Source organism: Dasypus novemcinctus, chromosome 9, assembly GCF_030445035.2.
Source record: "Dasypus novemcinctus isolate mDasNov1 chromosome 9, mDasNov1.1.hap2, whole genome shotgun sequence".
Lineage (NCBI taxonomy): Eukaryota > Metazoa > Chordata > Mammalia > Cingulata > Dasypodidae > Dasypus > Dasypus novemcinctus.
This window is the reverse complement of record NC_080681.1, coordinates 50,615,044-50,634,580: the sequence shown is the minus strand read 5'-3', so window position 1 is coordinate 50,634,580 and position 19,537 is coordinate 50,615,044. Positions and strand designations below refer to the sequence as shown.

General features: G+C 36.6%; 1 protein-coding gene across 44 annotated transcripts in view; it reads right to left on the bottom strand.

Moving 5' to 3' along the window:
- ZZZ3 (zinc finger ZZ-type containing 3) overlaps nt 1-19,537 on the bottom strand; it is a 113,484-nt gene that overhangs the window by 82,804 nt on the left and 11,143 nt on the right. For 6 of the 44 annotated variants that reach the window (XM_071217351.1, XM_071217336.1, XM_071217357.1 and 3 more), the window contains one exon: nt 4,564-4,729. The exons of the other annotated variants lie outside the window; for them this stretch is intronic. The gene's annotated coding sequence lies outside the window, so the exon portion shown is untranslated. Of the gene's footprint in view, nt 1-4,563; nt 4,730-19,537 lie in introns of those variants that run through there. 44 annotated transcript variants of the gene reach the window in all.

The following is a 19,537-nucleotide window of genomic DNA, read 5'->3' as shown; positions in this document are numbered from 1 at the left end:
AGCCACACAGTGGTGTCCCCGCGTAGGGGAGCCCCACGCGCAAGGAGTGCGCTCTGTAAGGAGAGCCGCCCAGTGTGAAGGAAAGTGCAGCCTGCCCAGGAATGGCGCCGCACACACGGAGAGCTGACACAACAAGATGACGCAACAAAGAGAAACAGATTCCGGTGCTGCTGACAACAACAGAAGCTGACAAAGAAGAACACACAGCAAACAGACACAGAGAATAGACAACTGGGGTAAGGTGGGGTGGGGTGGGGTGAGGTGGGGGAAAGGGGAGAGAAATAAAAAATATATAAATAAAAATAAATAAATGCCAATTCTTAAAAAAAATAAAAAATAAAAAAAAACTTTAAAAAAAAAAGAGTTCATAATTCATTAAGTCCTATATGACATATCTGATGTAAAGGTCCTTCCACATCAATGTTTCACTTTTTATGCAAAGTATGTTTTCCTTTTCTGAACTTGCAGCTTTTCTCACTAAAGCTATATTTCATAGCTGTGTAACTATATGCAATATTCTATTTCTTCTAAGTAACAGATACCGTTCTATAGCACTTGAAAATGCTTACAAATAATTATGATTAAGTCTTTGCACTAAAATATTTAAAACAAGCCACAGTTATAACCATTTTAAATTCAAATTCTGCTATGTTGTATTTAGTGGTTATGAATTTGCCAATTAAATATAGAGAAAAGGCTATATTTCCTTTAATTTTATTCAATGATTTTAATTTTAAGGATGTTATTTAAATCAGTTTTTATTTTAAAAGACAGCAGGTAATAAATGGATTACATAACCCTTTCTAAAAGACATGCTCCATCTGAGGAATTCTCAATCATTTTGGTCAACACAACATTCAAGAACAACAATTAGGACTAGGAAACATCTTAAGAGCATATAAAATAATCAAAAAGAGACAAATTAAGTTGAAAAATCATGAGTTGGATTCATAGTTACGATAATTTACTGCTCATCTTTCATTGGATAGAATCCTTCCAAAAATGTCTTTTGACACCAACATCAAAGTTAGAATATCAAAACACAGAACCCTTAATCTTATCAGATATAAAGCAATTCCTCTTATTTTTGCATTTTTACTGTCATACTGAGTACAGAAAATTTTCACCAGTTTACTAATCCACTGATGGAGTTTCCAGAATAGTAGTTCTAAGCTGGATACTAAACCCACCAAGACTCAACAGAGGAAGTAAAGGACCTCTCACACTAGTTTCAGTATTTTGAGTACCACAACTGCCGTAACAAATCATATATTTACACTGTAGTCATTAGTTCAACCTACAGCACTTTTCTTAGCCTCTGACTAGGAAGTTATAATTCATATGGGAACACTAGTTATCTCAAAGTTAATCAGAAGTATAAACATAATTTGTTTAGCAAACAAAACCTTTCTAAATATAGTTTGTGAGAGAAAAATAATAACCAGGCTTTTTTATACGGAAAAGATGGAAATATCACCCAAAAAACACACATACGTAAAATACACATAGAAGATAATTAAATCTTAACCAGATTCTTCTGCCTAGGATAAATTTATTTAGTCGGCCTAAGTATATCATGTGCTTATAACACACGATACTGGAAAAACATGTTAAAACATTTTCACAAGCATAGAGAAAAAGAAAACTGCAAGACTTCATATTTATTGTTCCATCTGCCTGGAATATGTTCTCCCAGATATCCACGACTGACTCCCTCCTGTCCTTCAATTCCCTGCTCAGGTATCACCTTATCGAAGAAAGCTTCTCTCATCATCTACGTACAACACTGCCTGATAGTCATGCCTTGCCTTTACCACAAACCAAAATCTCTATCCCTTTAATCTTTCTGTCAGTTTTCTCCATAGTACTTATTACCATTTGAATATAGTAGGTTGAACAATATGAAAATGTCAGATTTGTAAGTCAAAATGGGCAAATAATGGCAAATTAATATTGACCAATTATTTACTTGTTCTATCTTAAACAACTTGAATAGAAACTCCTGTAGGACTTTATCTGTTTTCTTCACTTATATACCAGAGCCTAGAATAGTATCTGGTGTTCAACAAATATTTGTTAAATTAATGAACAATGGTGATACAAAACATATTAATTTAGACAGACCCATAATATAAAGTGTAAATACAGGTTATCTCATTTAACTATCATTTTACATACTAAGTATGTTCCCTTCCGTTATTTCTATACGCATTTTTAAAAAAATCAGAACACACACATTTAGTTTTAGTTTTGCATTCTGCTTTTTTCCCCCTACTGACATGCCACACAGTTACTACTAAAACTGTTAATAATCATATAAAACTTTAAAATAGTCCATAATTTAACCAGTTCAATTCTTTTAGGCCCTTCAAGTTGTTTCTGATATTTTATTTTTATAAATAATCCTGTGATGAACATCCTTGTAAATTACATGTCTACATTCCTGAATATTTCCTTAATATAGGCTTGGTTATAGAACATGAACTTTTAAATTTTTTAGGTCCTTGATGTACATTGTCAAGTTGCCTTTACAATGAACCTGCATTTGTTAACAAAAACTCATTCCATTTTTAAGTCACTGTGGAAAAAAATTTCACTGAAATATGCTAATGAGACTTTCAGTTTCTGGTCCAATACATAAAAAGCTTTAAAGTCATCATTTCCAACTTCACAATAAGAAAAAAGCTGAAGAAACTGAAAATCAATAACTGCTCTGTAATGGATGCTTTGCTGAACACTCAGTGTGGACTACCCTGAGAGTTAAAAACTCTGGGGGCCCAGTCTTAGAGAAATTCTAAACTTTTGTTGGTTTTACATCCAGGAGCCCACAAGGTACTCAGGATGTAGAAAGGAGTAAAATCCTCTACTGCCTCCTGTAGGAGGATGGAAAACTAACCATCTTGAAGTATGTTTAGAAAATTCTGTTCTCAAAAGAAACTGTTTTAACAAAGCTTAACCCACTTGTATTTTAATAATACCTAACTTACCTGGGGTAAAGGAAATACCCACCTCCAGCCCCTACTATTTTTCCTGTCTCACGTAAGAGGGAAGAAAAAAAGGATGTGAAGCACCTGTGAAGGTGATAGTCCAGGGACACAGGCTTAATAAAAGACTAAGACCTAACAGTAAGTTTATAAAATGGTCCTCCATCCCCCACACCTTACTACCACATCAATCAAATATAATGAACTGTGGAGTACTGCTAAAAGAACTGTTAGACTCAGACCCTATTTAAAAATCAGTCTCTAGGGAAACTCAAAGACCACAGAGAAGACAAAAACAAGGACACAAGAAGAAATTTTAGCATCTGATACCTAAACTACAGCAAACAATAAATATAGCCCTTAACCAGATAAACTTAACACTCACACTAAAGGTCTATTGACCTCAGTCCCTTTTATCTAATATATCATGTATATTTTATATTTCTTGGTCTTAATTGATCTAACAGAAAAAAGACTGTTCAAACAATAACAGCAACAACGTATTTGGTGATTGCAATTTATGGATAAGTGAAGTGAATGCCAATAATGTTATATGAGAGTAATTTAGAATGCTCAGAGGAATCTGCATTTTTGGGTACATAAAGCAGTCTAGTGCTATTTGAAAGGGGACTTAGATTAGTTATAAACGTACATTGTAAACTCTTGGGAAACCACTAAAAATTTTTTTAAAGTGATATAACTGATATGCTAATTGGAAGAGAAAATGGCATAAATGCTCTTTTCAAATTAGAGATAGCAGAAAAACAGTTAAAGACAAAAGCAACAAAACACAATGGCAATAGATGGAAAATAGTTACAAATAATAGTAGCTAGGAAACCAACTACAAAAAACACTTTAAATGTAAATTTAAATACACCAATTAAAAAACAGGAACTATCAGAGGAGATTAAAAAACAAGACCCAACTATATATTGTCTACAAGAACCCACTTTAAATATAAAGTGATTGATAGATCAAAAGTAAAGGGATGGCAAAAGATATACCATACTAAAACCAATCAAAAGAAAGCTGGAGTATCTGTATTAATTTCAGATGAAACAGACTTTAGAGCAAGGAAAGTTATCAGGCATAAAGAGGGGCATTACATAATGATAAAGGGAAAAATTTCCCAAAGGAGACAGAATAATCATCATGGCATATGCACCTACCGAGAGAGCATCAAAACACAGGCAAAACAGAACTGCAAGGAGAAATAAACAGAGCTTCCAATTTGTCAATGATTAACAAATCCAGCAGGCAGAAAATCAGTAGGGATAGAGTTGAATAGCACAGTCAGTCAACTGGAACTGACACTTATAGAGTATGTGATGGTTTGAAGCTATGTATACCCCAGAAAAACATGTTCTTAAAGTTAACCCATTTCTGTGAGTGTCAACTACTTGATGAGGATACTTAAGGTGTGACCCACATCATTCAGGATGGGTCTTAACTCTATTACTCCAATCCTTTATAAAGAGAATGAAATTCAAAGGGAGAAAGAAAAAAAAAAGCCAGAGAAGCAAGAAGATGAACTCAAGAAAACCCAGAAAAGGGAAACAAGTAGACACTACCACATGCCTTGCCACATGACAGAGGAACCAAGGATCGCTGGCAGCTGGTCTTCAAGAAGAAAGATTCACCTTGATGATGTCTGTTTTCAACATTTTTTCCATCTCAAAACTGTAAGCTAATAAATTCCAAATGCTTACAGCCAAACCCATTTTATGGTATTTGCTGGGGCAGCCTAGGAAATGAAAAGAGAACTTCATTCAACAACAGGAGAAAACACATTCTTCTCAAGCTCACTTGGAACATTTGCCAAGACAGACCACATTCTGAGATATAAAACACATCTTGTGGAGGGGGTGGAGCTCAGTGATTGAGGACCTGCTTTGCATATACAAGATCCTGGGTTCAATCTCCTGTACCTCCTTAAAGAAAAACTCAACAAATTTAAAAGAATAGAAATCATACCCTAAGTTCATAATGGAGTTAAAAAATAGCAGGACAACCCCCAAAATACTTGGAGATTAGACAAAACACTTGTAACACACAGATCAACGAAGAAGTCTGAAGGCAAAGTAAAAATTATTTTAACTAAATTAAAATGAAAATATAACAAAATGTTTGGGATGCAGCTGAAGCACTGCTTAGAGGAAAATTTACAGCACTGAATGCATATATTACAAAAGAAAGATGGAAAATCAATCATCTGAGCTTTCGTTTTAGGAAACCAAAAAAAGGGTAAATTAAATCCAAAGTAGGCAGAAGGAGAAAATAACAAAAAATAGAGCAGAAAGCAATGAAACTGAAAACAGAAAACCAACAGAACATAAACAATACCAAAATCTGGTTCTTTGAAAAGATGAATAAAACTGATAAACCTCTAAACAAAGTAACCAAGAAAAGAGAGAGGACAAAAGTAATATCAGAAATAGACAGATGGATGAATGGATGGCATGATAAGGCAAATGTGGCAAAATGTTAAAACTGATGTACCTGGTTATCTGGGGGTGGGGGTGGGGTGGGAGAAGGGTACGTTAGAATTCTCTGTATGATGTTTGTACTATTTTTGCAAGTATCCTGCAAATCTGAAAGTATTTCAAAACGAAAAGTTAAAAATAACTAATGTTTGAAATGAAAGAAGCTACTGAGGGTTACTTTGGATAGCCTGTATAAGGTGGGGGTCATATAGTATAGGGAAACACATGGTGAATGATGAACTATGGTTAAAAGAACAAATATGAGAATGTTCTCTCATGAACTGTAACAAACACATGATACTAATACATGAAGTTAATAGGATAGTTCGTAGAAGTTTAAAAACTCACAATTTCTCAAAATTAAAAAAAAAATTAAACAAGAAAAAAAGAAAACATCAGAAAGTCAGAAAGTAGAACCAGTTACCAGGGGCCCAGTGGTGGTGAGGAATAGGGAGTTAAAAGTTTAAAATGTACAGAAATTCTATTTGGGGTGATGGAAGTAAAATATTGTGGCTGTAATTAACAAAACTAAATTTGTTTATTTGAATATGGTTAAATGGGGATATTTTAGGGTGTGTATAGGAAAAAAAATGCAAAAATTTAAATAACCAAAATTAAATACCACCACCTAGCCTCCCTCTTCGCATTGAGCCTCATTTCTGGCACAACAGTCTACTCATTCTCATTCCTCACCTCAGCTTCCCTCTGTCCTACTAATCCTAAACTGAACTTTTAAGACACATGAGTACTATGAACTCATTATAATGTTTTGTTCCTAAACCACTCTTCCTCCTGTAACCCCAGTCTTGGTCAATCATCTATCATGTTTCCTTAAGCTAGAACTCACAGTTTTTCTAGAATTCTACCTCTTCGTCACCCATAGTTCTGACCCTGTACCTCTCTCCTGGACGGTTACAACAGTCTCCCAACTACCCAGTCTCTCTGTCACCATCTATACTACTACCAAAGTGACTTCCTTAAAACACAAGGCTATCACATCACCATGGCATGTAAGGCTATGTAAGGTTAGCTATGATCTGTTCTGTAGTATCTTTAGTCTCCTCTTACTTATACTTTAATCATACTAAACAATAGTTTCTTAAACATGCCAGGTTGGTTCATATATTTTTGTGCCTTCATTTATGTTTCTGCCTCTGCCTAAAAGGCCCCTCCTATACTCCCAGGCTATCCCACTCTAGTCCTACAGTCTGTAAAATCTACCTCCTAGTAAAGACTTACCATGTTCTTCTGTGTGCCTTTACAAATCAACACCCACTCACTTTTCCAACCCCCTTTGGAAGTGGTCATTCCTTCCTTTGAGTCTCCATGCTCTCTCTTCCCTATGCAGTTCTAACACAGTCCCACTAATACTCTGTTGTCTTTATTTGCTGACATGTACATCTTCTCTCTACTGGACTACAGGTTCCTTCAGGACAAGAACTGTATCTAAATCATTTTAGTTCATCTTGTACTTAACATTATTCCTGACATGTAGTTGGGGATTATGAAATGCTTGTTTACTGAATGAATTAATGAATGAAAAAATGAAGTCTATGTATATTTATTTCTACACCATCTTGTGGCAGTTCCTAGAAATGGCACCTTTTCCAGAATTCACAAGTCCTATGAATAAAGAAACATTTCCAATTCCTATTCTATTTCCCCAAGTTCCCAACTGTCCAAAATACTCATATGGAAGGAAGAGTCAAATTATCTAACTTATGAAAGCTCTTCTTTTACCATGAAGAGGAAAACATTAAAAAACAAAACACAACAAAACTAAGAGTGGATGTGGCTCAAGCAGTTGGCTCCCACCTCCCACATGGGAGGTCCCAGGTTTGGTTCCCAGTGCCTCATAAAGAAGATGAGTAGAGACAACAAGCAGACAGACGAGGGAGCTATCTCTGGGGTCGGGAGGGGGAGTGCTGAAATTTAAGAATAAAAGTTTGGAGGATCAAAAAAGAGTGTGTGAGATACTGTCATAAGGATATACATGTAAATGAATAGAACAGAAGTAGCCACACATCTATGGCCAAATGATTTTTGACACAAGTGCCATGCCCACTCAATGTAGAAAGAATACTGTCTTCAACAAATGGTGCTCGGAAAGATGGATATCCAAATGCAAAAGAATCAAAGTGGACCCCTACCACACACCATATAAAAAAGTTAACCAAAAAGGGCTAACAACCTAACTAAAAGCTGAAACAATAAAACTCTTAGAAGGGAAGTGGACTTGGCCCAATGGATAGGGCATCCATCTATCACATGGGAGGTCTGCGGTTCAAACCCTGGGCCTCCTTGACCCGTGTGGAGCTAGCCCATGCGCAGTGTTGATGCATGCAAGGAGTGCCATGCCACGCAGGGGTGTTCCCCGCATAGGGGAGCCCCACATGCAGGGGGTGCACCTCGTAGGGAGAGCCGCCCAGCACAAAAGAAAGTGCAACCTGCCCAAGAATGGCGCCGCACACACGGGGAGCTGACACAAGAAAACGCAACAAAAAGAAACACAGATTCCTTGTGCCGCTGATGAGGATAGAAGCAGTCACAGAAGAACGACACAGTGAATGGACACAGAGAGCAGACAACTGGGGGGAGGGGGGAATAAATAAATCTTAAAAAAAAAAAAAAAACTCTTAGAAGAAAACATAAGGAAATATCTTTAGGCAATGGTTTCTTAGACTTTACACCCAAAGCATGAACAACAAAAGAAAACAGAGATTAGACTTCATCACGATTAGAAACTTTTGTGAATCAAAGGACTTTATTGAGAAAGTAAAAAAAATAACCTAGAGAATGAAAGAAAATATTGAGAAATCACATCATTAAGATTTTAATATCAAGAATGCAAATTCCTGAAATTCAACAAGACGACAGATTTTAAAATCAAGAATATTAATTTCTTGTCCTGGGTGGTATGCAGGGACAGTTACTGGACATTGTATGTCCTCCCATGGCCCACTGGGTGGACTGGAGGAGAGTGTAAACTATAATGTGGACCACTGACCATGTGATGCAGCAGTGCTCAGAGATGTATTCACCAAGCACAATCAATGTCCCATGATGATGGAGGTTGTTAAGGGAGGAGTGGGGTGAGGGGGGTGGGGGATATATGGAGACCTCATATTTTTTAATGTAACATTAAAAAAATAAAGACAAAAAAAATTTGAAAATGTAAAAAAAAAAGAATATTAATTTCTGAAATTCAACAAGACAACCCAATTTTAAAAAATGGACAAAGGTCTTCAACAGACATTTCTCCAAAGAAGATATACAAATGGGGATGTGAATGTGGCTCGAGAAGTTCGCCTGACTACCACATGGGAGGGCCCAGGTTCAGTTAGCAGTGCCTCCTAAGAAAGACAAGCAAGACAGAAGCTGATGCAATGGTCTGGTGTAGCAAGCTGACACAACAAGGTGATGCAACGAGATGATACAATTAAGACATGAGGAAAACACAATGACGGACCCAATAAGCAAGGAGCAGAGGTGGCTGAAGCGATTGGGCATCTCCTTCCCACATGAGAGGTCCCGGGTTCAGTTCCTGGTGCTTCCTAAAAAACAAGGCAAGCACACAAAGAGCACACAGAGAGCAGATAGCAAGCACAAACAATGAGAGGTTGGGTAGAAATAAATTAAATCATTAAAAAAAAAAAAGATATACAAATGGCCAATAAATACTTGAAAAGATGCTTACCATCATTAGCCATTAGGAAAGTGCAAATCAAAACCACTTCACATGCACTAGGATGGTTATTATTAAAGAAAATGGGAAATAATGTGTTGGCAAGGATGTGGAGAAACTGAAATTCTCATACATTGTTACATCCTCATACATGTGAGAATGTAAAATGCTGCAGGTGCTCTGAAAAGCAGTTTGACAGTTCCTCAAACAGTTAAACATAAATTACCATATGACTGTGTATTCCAATATTCTTAACAGCACAATTCACAATAGCTAAAACGTGGATACACTAGCATACATCAACAGATGAATGGAAAAACAAAATGTTGTATATCCATACAATGGAATGCTATTCAGCCATATAAAGGAATTAATTTCTGATACATGCTACAACATGTTTGAACGCTGAAAACATTATACTAAGTGAAATAAGCCAGTCACCAATAGACAAATATGTATGATTCTAATGTATCTAGAATAAGCAAATTGAGACAGAAAGCCCAATTCAAATGTCATAGGATTTCTAAAATCTTTCCTAATGATCCATTAGAATTAAATGTTCTCTTCTTTGCTACCATAGCCTTAATTTTCCTATGGCAGTATATAAGTTGTACGGTTTAATGTGTCTCCTTGAAGTAACAGTATTACTTCATTTCTATTCTCTTAGCACAGTGCCTTAAAATTGGTGAATTAAACAGAATTCTGATTTTACAATTTTTAAAATCTGAATTCCACACTTGTGCAGTTTGATATTATTTATGAATTCCAAAAAGAGATATAAATTATGTTTCTAAACTGGTCTGTTCTTCTGGGTTCGATATCAGCCTGTATTAGAGTCAGCTGAGATGTCTGATTAAATTGTTAAGATTCTGGCTTTGATTCAATTGATATTAGCATGAGACTCAGTGCTGAGTCCCAGCCCTCTCTGGTGATAAACCGAGGAGGTTATCACCAAGCTGTTTTATCACCAAGCTGATAAAACAGGCTGTCACACAGAGAAGATACACAGAGGACCCTGTGGCTCTGAGAAGCGAGATGAGCCTGATAGTTTACAGCGGACTTTGTGAAGAGAGCAGAGCAGCTGAGCCCAGAAAGAAGCCCCAGAGGAAGAGGGTCGAGCCCTATGACTGCCTACAGCTAAGAAGCTGGGACCATGGAACCTTAAGAGGGAATATGAAGGCTGAATACTCGTAGACATCACCCACCATCTTGCTTCAACACTTAGCAACTGACTTTGGGTAAAAAAGTTCCTCTTACAGTTTCTTGAGTTGGACTCTTTAGGGTCTTTGTAACTGTAAGATCATGCTTCTACCCCAAATAAATACCCTTTATAAAAGCCAACAGGTTTCTGGTACTTTGCATCTGTACACCTTTGGCTGACTAATATAACACTTTTAAGCACTATAAGTTTCTAACCAGTGGTTTACAGCAAAACTTTTTTGTTTTACCTTTTTTCCCCTTTTATTAGAGAAGTTGTGGGTTTACAGAAAAATTATGCATGATATAAAGCGTTTCCCATATACCAACCTATTATTAACACCTTGCATTGCTGCAATATGTTACAACTGATGAAAGCATATTTTTATCTTTGTACTATTAACTACAGTCCATGGGTTACCTTATGGTTCAGTGTTTGTGCTGTACAGTTCCATGGATTTTTTTAAAATTTTTATTCTAGTATCATATATACAAATTAAAATTCCTTTTAATCACATTAATTCATATATAATTTAATCACATATAATTTAGTGCTGTTAATTACACCCAAAATGTTGTGCTACCATCACCACCATCCATTACCAGAACTTTTCCATCATCCCAAATAGAAACTCTGTACATTTTAAGCATTAATTCCCTACTCCCTATCCCATTTTGTCCTCCAGTAACCTATATTCTAGTTTCTGACTCTATGAGTTAGCTTATTGCAATTATTTCATATCCGTAAGATCATACAGTATCTGCCCTCTTATGTCTGGCTTATTTCACTCATGATGTCTTCAAGTTTCATCCATGTTGTTGCATGTATCAGAACTTCACTGCATTTACAACTGAATAATGTTCCATTGCATGTATATACTACATTTACTTTATCAGTTTATAGTTTGATGGACACTTGAGTTGCTTCCCTCTTCTGGCAAATGTGAATAATGCCATTAGTGTGAAAATATCTGTCCAAGTCCCTGCTTCCAATTTGTTTGGGTATATACCTAGAACAGGAACAACTTTGAAAGTTGCTTTAATCATCTACCCATATCAGCAGTATTTCTCAAAAAACTTGTAAGCACAACTACATACCTTTATTCAAAACAATAATGAAAATATTAGAGGACAAGGCAAAATTTCAGATCTCCCTCAAAGTCTGACACAGATCCCTTCATTAAACCCCTTAAGAAAGGCTATTTTATAACCTTTTAATGTAATGTTTTTAATGCCGATTAACTAGCCTACATTTCTTTACCTCACCTCCCAGATTATAAGTAAAGAATCATGTCAAAACTACCATTTTACTTTTTCTGGTCTTCAAGCACACTTTGAGTCACCATAAATTAACAAAAAGATATCAAACATCTCTCAAGTTCTTTCAGGTCATTAAAATGATCTAAAACCACCACATTAGCCAGATAGGTAGAAAATGGATTCCTGGATTCCATTCAAATGATGAGGCAACCTGGGTTTGGTTTACAGAACTATTTTCAGGCAACAGAATTAAAAAGCAGTCGTAAAATAATTGTGAAAGGCCTTAAACTTGAATTCAGTATAAATGAAGGGGCATCATCTGGAATCCTACTGTTATCATTAGAGTAATTTTAAAGGACCACTGTGTCCACCTGTGGCATGAGAAAAGCCACCCGAACAAAGGCAATTTTGAAAGTTGATATGCAGCCTTAAATCTCTGGCTGATAAACAGCCTGTCAAAAGATGGTAATTGAAATGTACCATAAACCATGTTATAGAAATCTGAACTTGCTAGAAATAACAAAACTGTTCCATTAGGGAAGTGACTTTCCAAATTCCAAGAGGATTTAGAATTAAATATTGAAATTAAGTATATCAAACCCATGATATTAATATTTCTGTGTTAAGTTTAAAACAATTCTATGTATTTTTTTCTTAAGGTTCTTGTAATATTTAAGGTAATTTTAACATTATAAAATCTATCAGTTTAGCCTTATGATTCTAAATTTAAAACAGTAAATGAATTCAGACTCATAATTTTAAGTTTAGGGGGGTGGGAAAAAGTTTAAATTGTATTTGAACTTTGTATGACATGCTCCTTGTTGTAGATGTTGCAGTTGTTCCCTATTATTGCAGATGATGTTGCAGTTCTGATAGCAAACAGCTGCTCGGTAGTTTCCAATAAATATGACATGGAAACTACGGTTGAGGGTGGCAGTTCCAGAAGCTGGCAGTCCCAAGATTGGTTCCCAGTGTCACCTAAAGAGAAGATAAGCAGACACAGAAGAATACAAAGAGAACGGACACAGAGAGCTAACAATGGGGGGATGGGGTGTGGGGGGATAATTAAACAAATAAATCTTTAAAAAATCAAAAGGTTGTAACAGAAGGAAAATTCCTCAGTAAGATAAAGGGCATACATGAAAAACCCACAGCCAATATCATACTCAATGTGGAAAGGTTGAAAGCAAGATCAATAACAAGACAAGAATGCCCACTGTGATCACTGTTATTCAACATTGTGCTAGAAGTTCTAGCTAGGGCAGTTAAACAAAAGAAATAAAATCATCCAAATAGGAAAAGAGGAAGTAAAGCTCACTATTTACAGAGGATGTGATCCTGTATTTGGAAAATTTTGAAATGTCTATAACAAAGCTACTTCAGCTAATAAATGAGTTCAGCAATGTGGTAGGATACAATATAAACACGCAAAAATCAGTAATGTTTCTCTACAGTAGTATTAAGAAGGAAAGCAGGGGGGAAAAGTTCATTTACTATAACAACAAAGAGATGTAAATATCTAGGAATCAAATTAACCAGGAGTTACAGGATCTATATCCAGAAATTAAAAAACAATGCTAAAAGAAATCAGTGGGGAAGCGGACTTGGCCCAGTGGTTAGGGCATCCGTCTACCACATGGGAGGTCCGTGGTTCAAACCCCGGGCCTCCTTGACCGGTGTGGAGCTGGCCCATGTGCAGTGCTCATGCACACAAGGAGTGCCCTGCCACGCAGGGGTGTCCCCCGCATAGGGGAGCCCCACGCACAAGGAGTGCGCCCCGTAAGGACAGCCGCCCAGCACGAAAGAAAGTGCAGCCTGCCCAGGAATGGAGCCGCACACATAGAGCTGACACAACAAGATGACACAACAAAAAGAAACACAGATTCTGTGCTGCTGACAACACCAGAAGCAGACAAAGATGACTCAGCAAATAGACACAGAGAACAGACAACCGGGGCGGGAGGAAGGGGAGAAAAATAAATAAATAAATAAATCTTAAAAAAAAAAAAAGAAATCAATGAAGGCCCAAACAAATGGAAAGACATTCCGCATGCATGAACTAGAAGACTAAATATCGTGAAGATGTCAATCCTACCCAAACTGATTCATAGATTCAATACCATACCAATCAAAATTTCAACAGCCTACTTTACAGAAATAGAAATGGCCGTTACTAAATTCATCTGGAAAGGAAAGTGCACCCAAATAGCCAAAGGCATTCTAAAAAAGAAGAGAATTGTGAGAGGAATTGCACTGCCTGACCTTGAAACATATTACAAAGCTACACTGCTCAAAACAGCATGGTACTGGCATACAGATAGACACATTGATCAGTGGAATAGAATTCATAGTCCAGAAATAAATCCTCAGCTCTATGGTCAACTGGTTTTCAACAAACCTATCAAAGCCATGTTAATGGACAAAACAGACTCTTCAACAAACAGTGCTCAGAGAATTGGATATCCATAACAAAAAGAATGAAAGAGGGTCCCTATATCACTCCGTATACAAAAATCAACTCAAAATGGATCAAAGACCTAAATATAAAAGCCAGGACCATAAAACCACTAGAAGAAAATATAGGTAAACATCTTAAAGACCTTATTGTAGGTGGTGGTTTCTTGGACCTTATACCCAAAGCAAGAGCAACAAAAGAAAGATAAATGGGACATCCTCAAAATTAAGCACTTTTGAACCTCAAAAGACTTTGTCAAAAGGATGAAAAGAGAGCTGACTCAATAGAAGAAAATATTTGGAAATCACATATCTGCTATGGGTTTAATATCCATGACAGGGAAGTAGATGTGGCTCAAGCAGATGGGCACCCGCCTACCACATGGGAGATCCCAGGTTCAGTTTCCTGTGCTTCCTAACAAAGACAAGCAAGACAGCAAGCTGTTGTGACAGTCTGGCGAGACTGGTTGGCATGGCAAGTTAACGCAACAAGATGACATGACATGGAGACACAATGAGAGACACAACAGGCAGGGAGGTGGCTCAAGTGATTGGGTACCTCCCTCCCACATGGGAAGTCCCAGCTTCGGTTCCCAGTGCCTTCTAAAAAGAAGATGAGCAGACACAGATAGCACACAACAAACAGACACAGAGAAAGCGTAAACAACAAGGTGGGGGGAAGTAATAAATAATAATCTTTTACAAATAACCCATGATATATAGAGATGATCCAGCTCAACAATAAAATGTCGAACAACCCAATTAAAAATTGGGCAAAAGACTTGAACAGATCTACAGCCAAAGAAGAAATACAAATGGCAAAAAAAAGTGAAAAAAATCAACTTAACTAGCAACTAGGGAAATGCAAATCAAAGCTACAATGAGATATCATTTCACACCTATTAGAATAGCCACTATTAAAAAAACAAAGAACTACAAGTGTTGGAGAGGATGTGGAGAAATAGAACACTTATTCACTGCTGGGGGAATGTAGAATGGTACAGCCACCATGATGGACTGTTTGGTGGTTCCTAAATCAAATGAATAAAGACTTGCCACGTGACCCTGCATTTCCACTACCATTATACACCCAGAACTGAGAGCAGTGATACAAACCGACATCTGCACACCAATGTTCATAGTGACATTGTTCACAACTGCCAAAAGAAGAGACAACTGAGGTGTCCATCAACCAATGAATGGATAAACTGTGGTGTATTCACACAACGGAATATTATGCAGCTCTAAGAAATGAAGCCATAAAGCATATGACAATATGGAAGAACCTGGAGGACAATGAGTGAAGCAAGCCAGACACAAAGGACAAATACTGTATGACTGTACTACTATGAACTAAATATTGTGTGATTTCACAGAGTTAATAACTTTAATTGGGTCACAAGAAAATAGAATGAGGTTACAGAATGGAAAGTTGAGGGTCAATCTGTGCAGAACTGGTAAAAATGATATGTTGGAGATGAATAGAAAAAGTGAAAACCCAACATAATGTTTGTAACTAGCAGTACTATCATGTGGGTATGAAAGTTGGTGAAAGGCAGTCTAAGGTCATGTATGTTACTAAAAGGAAAGCTAAAAAATGTAACATGGGACTGTATAGCACAGTAAAACCACATGTGAAATATGAATATGGGTAAAATTGTATATTTAGAACCACCTTTCTTTGAAACTGAACAAATGTTAATACTATAAGATAATATCAAACTAAAAAAAATTATGCTAACTGAAAGAAACCAAAGTACTACATATTGCATGATTCCATTTATATAAAATGTAAATATAAATCAATTTATAAAGATGAAATTAGATTAGTGGTTACACAGGGCTGGGGAAGGACTGCTAAGGAGTGTGGAGTTTTTCTTTTTGAAGAAATAAAATTGTTCTAAAATTTTTTATGGTGATGAACGCATAACATTGTGATTGTACTAAAAGTCACTGTTTATAAAGTATGTGAATATATCTCAATAAAACTACTTTTTTAAAAAAATGTGCAAGAATAGCCAGAAATAGCAGCTATGTACAGCAGGGGAAGAATAAAAAATTGAGGTGAATAATTTTGTTTATTATTATTGAAATAATGAAAATTCTCTAACAGTGATTCAAGTGATAATGCACAACTATGTGATTATAACAAATACCACTGATTGTACACTTTGTTGAACTGTATACTTTATTAATATGTATCAATAAAATCAAATTAATAAGAGAAAATTTTTAGTTCTTAGTGTTATCTCCCTAATCAATGAACCTTTCTTCCTTATGACTTGTTTTTGAATTTTGCTAAAACTAGTCCTTTTAGTTGTATATAAGCAGTTTTTGCAAACCTTAACTTAATCAGCAATCTAGCCTCTTCACATCCTTAGTATGCATAAACTTTATGTATTAACCATTAGTAACATTAATTATGTGGGGCACTGCTTTCAAAATGTGAATTTATTAGAATTGAAGTTAGATGTCTTATACATTTTTCTTCCATCAATAAGAGATTTTCATTTTTAAGAATCTTCTGTCATTACAGATCACTTATACTATGTGTGGTCATTTCAATTTTTTCCTGAACTATCTGAAATCTTTCCTGTAAATCGCTCCCTATATGAACTCTAAAGTAACATGGTCACAACCTTTTCATTACTATTTCAATTTCAAGCTGGGAGGCAAAAAGTATAGTGGGAAAAGCACTGGAATCAGACCAATATTTATAACTTGATAGCTGTATGACAAATTTCACTAGCTGTGTGATAAACTTCACTGAGTCACCATTTCCATGTCTATAAAATAACAAATAGCACTTACTGAGGCCCTATTTTAGGTCAAGCACCTTATATACTATATGTATAAGTAGAAACGACTGTACCTATAATATAATGAGGAAAATTAACGATTAGAGATAAGTAACTTAATATTACAGAGCTTGTAAGTGCTAGAAGTGGGATTTAAACCCAGGTCAACCTGATTCAAAGATCTGATTGTTTTTACTACACCACGGAAAAAAGACTATAAAATGGGCCCACCTGCCTAAAACAAATATTCAATAATTAATTTCTTACAGAATCGGACTTGGCCCAGTGGATAAGGCATCTGTCTACCACATGGGAGGTCGGCAGTTAAAACCCCAGGCTTCCTTGACCCGTGTGGAGCTGGCCCACGCTCAGTGCTGATGCGCGCAAGGAGTGCCGTGCCACACAGGGGTCCCCCCCCCCCAACGTGCAAGGAGTGTGCCCCTTAAGGAGAGCCACCCAGCACAAAAGAAAGTGCAGCCTGCCCAGGCATGGCGCCGCACACACGGACAGCTGACACAGCAAGATGACATAAAAAAAGAAACAGATTCCCGTGCCGCTGACAACAGAAGCAGACAAAAGAAGAACAAGCAGCAAATGGACACAGAGAACAGACAACTGGGGCGGGGGGGGGGGGGGGGGGGGGGGAGAGAAACAAATTAAAAAAAAAACTGCTGGCAAAAAACAAGAATTTATCAAAAGCTCTGATAATTTTTAATAGTGTACTGTTTAATCCATTAGTTAAAACCAAGAATTATCTCAAACTATGTTAAATATATTCTTCAGATATTTTTATGCTAAAAGAACTTTACGATTCTGATATGTGCCACTACATGAATGAACTCTGAAAACATCCTGTCGAGTGATGGCTAGAAAAAAAATTCTTAGATTCTTTAAAAAAAAAAAAAAATTTATGCATTAGGAACTATAGGTAGGTTCTTACTACTCAACTACAGTATGGTGCTAAGTCAAAGGACTTCTAAAGCACATCAACTAACAAAAAACCTACAATAGGCTGAGGGTAGGAACGAACAGTGACTAACAAGAAGCAAAAGGGGTATTTTTGAGGTGATGGATTTTTTTTTTAAGGCAGTACCCGGGACTGAATCCAGGACCTCCTACATGGGAAGCAGGCATTCAACCACTGAGTTACATCTGCTCCCCAATGAGAACTGGTTTTTTCGTTTGTTTTTAGGAGGTACCAGGGATCGAAACCGGGACCTCATACACGGGTAGCAGGCACTCAAACACTTGAGCTACATCCACTCTAGCTGTTTGATACTATTTATGAATTCTAAAAATAGATATCAGATTATGTTTGTAAACTGGTCTGTTTCTCTGGATGTATTAGACTGTATTATCTTTAGAGGTTTCACCCTTACTTTATTAAATTAAGACTGGGGTTTTGATTTGGCCACATCAGTAGGACATTGAGTCAACATGCGGGCAGAGGACAGAGTTTTGATGCTAGATCCCCAGGAAGTAAACACAAAGGAGAAAAACACACAGAAATAGAGACAACTCCATAGATAGGACAGAAGTTCCATGAAGAGTGAGCCTGACAGTCTACAGCTGACCTTGGTGGAGAGACCAGAGCAGCTGAGCCTGGACAGAAATGAGCCCCAGGGAGAGAGACAAGCTTTATATGAACCTATGGCTGAAACCAGAGGAAGGCTGAACCCATCAAGAGACCAGAAGCCATCTTGCTCACACACGTGGCCTACAGACTTTGGTGAGAGAAGTAATTTACTCTTTATGGCCTTGTGACTGTAAGCTTCTACCCCAAATAAATACCCTTTACAAACCAATAGATTTCTGGTACTTTGTATCAGCACCCCTTTGGCTAATACATGCTCCTTGGAAATGTTTGAAAGCTGGATTGTGGTGATGGCTGTGTAACTCTGTAAATTTACTAAATGTCACTGAATTGTACACTTAAAAAGAGTTAACAATGACTCTTTGACCAGTATGCCCCTTCTTATATTATCTCCTTGAAATTAACACCAGCGTTTAGGTTTACTATTCTGCAAATCTGTATGTCTTACTTCAGTTGAACCCCAAAGTACACACTGGGGACTCTATGTACTGACCTGAACTGTGGTCCTCTTTAATATACAAACACAGTCCTTGAACACATGACACAACAGTGAAAAATTTTATCTGAAACACTAACCAGTAAGGGCTACCTCACTAAAATTACATGAAAAAACAAAACACATACAGGAACAAAAAGTTCAGGTGAATAACATTGATGAATAAATTTAGAATTCTATTTTTAAAGACCAAGTATTCAAATCACAGCTACCTCTCTCCAGTTCTGACTTGTCTGATGTCTAAAATACAATATACTAGCAAAAAGTCCTTGAATATGAGATCTGAAAGAAACCTAAACGTCACTAAAAATATGATATAGTTCATTAGAATACCATCTATACTGTGGTAGTATATATATATATAAATGGTCCTCAAACTCCTGCATGCATTTAGCACCTGTAAGACACAGAGCCAGCTACCTAGCCTCTCTGCTTCAATTTGCTCATGTGTATTAAGAATAAAAATAACTCTCTATGGAGGATTGTTCTAAGGATGAAATGATAATGAAGAGTATTCAGTTATGTGCCTAGTCCACCGCCAATGTTGAATAAGTTTTCATTATTAGTATTACTTTTAGAACTTGA